This window comes from Mus caroli, chromosome 3 (assembly GCF_900094665.2).
Source record: "Mus caroli chromosome 3, CAROLI_EIJ_v1.1, whole genome shotgun sequence".
Classification (NCBI taxonomy): Eukaryota; Metazoa; Chordata; class Mammalia; order Rodentia; family Muridae; genus Mus; species Mus caroli.
In genome coordinates, this window is record NC_034572.1 from 8,129,605 (window position 1) to 8,132,816 (window position 3,212).

The window sequence follows — 3,212 nt, forward strand, 5'->3', positions numbered from 1 at the left end:
TGTCTTCAGACACTCCAGAAGAGGGCGCCAGATCTCATTGCGGATGGTTGTGAGCCACCATGTGGTTGCTGGGATTTGAACTCTGGACCTTCAGAAGAGCAGTCGGGTGCTCTTACCCACTGAGCCATCTCACCAGCCCCCCCACTTACTTCTTTTAATATTCTTTTTTATTTAGTGAGTTTTTGTTCTGATTATTATGTACCAGGAGGAATTTCTTTATTGGTCCAGTCTATTTGGAGCTCTGTAGGCTTCTTGTATTTTCATGGTCATCTCTTTCTTTATGTTAGGGATGTTTTCTTCCATAATTTTGTTGAAAATATTTGCTGGCCCTTTAAGTTTAAGATCTTCATTCTCATCTATACCTATTATCTTTAGGTTTGGTATTCTTATTGTGTTCTGGATTTCCTGGATGTTTTGAGTTAGGATCTTTTTGCATTTTCCATATTCTTTGATTGTTGTGCCGATGTTCTCTATGGAATCTTCTGCACCTGAGATTCTCTCTTCCATCTCTTGTATTCTTTTGCTGATGCTTGCATCTTTGGTTCCTACTTTCTTTCCTAGGATTTCTATCTCCACAGTTCCTTTGTGTTTTCTTTATTTTTTCTACTTCCATTTTTATATCCTTGATGGTTTTGTTCAGTTCTTTCACCTCTTTGGTAGTGTTTTCCTGCAAATCTTTAAGGGGTTTTTGTGTTTCCTCTTTAAGGGCTTCTAGCTGTTTACCTGTGTTTTTCTGTTTTTCCTTCTTAAAGTCCTCCATCATCATCATGAGAAGTGATTTTATATCCATGTCTTGTTTTTCTGGTGTGATGGTATATCCAGCACTTACTATGGTGTGAGATTTTGGTTCTGATGATGCCAAGTATAACCTTAGTGTCTGTTGCTTCTGTTTTTATGCTGCCTCCTGCCATCTGATTATCTCAAGTGCTTTCTGTCCTCAATATATCTGATTGGAGTATTTTCTTCCTGTAATCCCAGTTGGTTCAGGACTTCTCAGAGTCCAGCTTTCTCAGTGATCCTATGATTCCGTGCTCCTCTGAACCTGAGATTCTGGGTGTGTCAGAGTTCTTGGCAGTCAAGCTTCCTCTGAGATTCTGAGGTTCTTGTGCGACCAAGCCTCTGTTTTCCTGGGATTCTGGAATCTTAAGATTCTGGGCATGGTACAGCGCTTGTTAGTCTTGTTTCCTCTGAAGACTGTGCGGCTGTCTGGTGTGTTCAAAACCAAGGTATACCAGTACTGATCAGAAGGAACGTGAGCTGATGGCCAGGCAGGGCTACCTTATCTATGTTTTTGCTGTCAGAGGCCAGTCACAATTGGTTTGGAACAGATGTTGTGTTCCATTCCACAGTGATGCGAAGATTGTGTGGAGAGTCCTCTGGAGAATTTTGGACCTTCCTCAGAATTCTTGCCCAATGTGTTCTGCAGCTGTTGCTGACTGGAAGGGTCTTGTGCCCCTGATAAAGATTTTTCTGCTTCCCTGCTGCTGGCTCAGGTCTGGAGGGATTGGATTGGAACCGATGTTGTGCTCCACTCACCAGTGATCCTAAGATCATGTGGAGAGACTTCTGGGGACTGCAGGACAGTCTGCTGATCTTGCATGCCAAAGGTGTCCCTGAGCTCTTGCTGATCAGAAGGCAAACTTGTAAATTTTAAATTTACATATTATTTTCTTTTTGCTAGTAGCCAACTCTGAGAGTTCTGAGTAAGACAAGTGTTCTGTGTGAAATTAAAACTGCTGTTAGAATTCCTTTGTCTTACTTATTACTCTGAGGAAACTGTGATTGTTTTAGAGCATTAAAGCCTGTGAAAAACCTAGGCACTAAAGGTTGCACATTAATTAAATATTTACAATCTCTATTTTTCCATATAATTATTCAGATTTTGTATCATGAAGAGTAATATAGAATGTAATTTAGTATATACTGATATCCATATTAGAAAATATTCATCACATTTTATTCTGTAGATTTGACTGTAACTATGCAACTTTCCTTCATTTAAAATATCAAGAGATACACCAAAAGAAACCAAAGGTGCAATTGAGACTTAAAATATATGCGGGTAAGTAGTAAATATCTAACAACCTGCCTTATACATTCATTAGTTACCAAAGCAGATGGTGTAATTTTGTTGATAGTAAGTTAGAGACATTGCAACTTTAGTGGTGTATGTGCTCTAAGCATTGACAAAAAACCAAACCAAACCAAAACAATTATTTTTCTAATTTGCTTTAAGAGTAACTTGGCATTTTTAAATAATAAAGCCTCACCTGTGAAACAAAGAGGGAGATGCAAGTTATTTGAAATATTTTTCTTTCTCTCTGTCTGTCTGTCTGTCTGTCTGTCTGTCTGTCTGTCTGTCTTTCTTTCTATTATACATGGGGTTTCATAGTGTCCTCCTTATTGCTTTGAATATTATCATTCAAATTTCCTATACACTAAATTTAATTCAACAATTGTTTTGTGAACTTCAAGCTCTGGAGACACACACACACTACATACATACATACATACATACATACATTCATTCATACATATGTATTATACACACACAGTTATGTTTTTGTACATATCTATATGTGACTAGGTGATGTTTCTAATACTGCTTATTAAAGATGATCTTTTCTGTTTTGTATCCTTTAGTATTTTTCAACAATCTGTTGACCATTGATGTATAACTTTATTTCTGGACCGTGTATTATGTTCTGATGGTTTATGTATCTGATAGATGGATCATACTGTCAGGAACAAATACTCTGTTTCAGCCTGTATTTAATGAAAGGTTCTAACACTAACTGTGCTGGAAAAATGCATGGTTTTACTCTGTACTACAATGATACTTGGAGGTCAGACAATAAATCATCGTGTGTTGTTGCTGATATTACTTGGAACACTTTAGTGTCTGATTGATATATTTGTATGCAAGAAGTTCACTTAAGTTGAACAAAACTGCCTACTGTGAAGTCAGAAATAATGGTGATGTGTTAAAATTATACCTTTTGTGTACTTTCCCCAAGAAAAAGTGAGCATTAGAGTGTTAGAGTCTCAAAGTCTCCTTTTAATGCATGACGACCTTGTCAAGATATTGACAAAAGTTAGCAGGTGAGTATATTGTGCATGGGTTGTCAAGTTTTAGGCTTGTCAAAAACATGAAGCTGTGGCTACCTTTCATTTCTCAGTAAGAGCCTTTCTGAGAATAGCACAAGTAAATG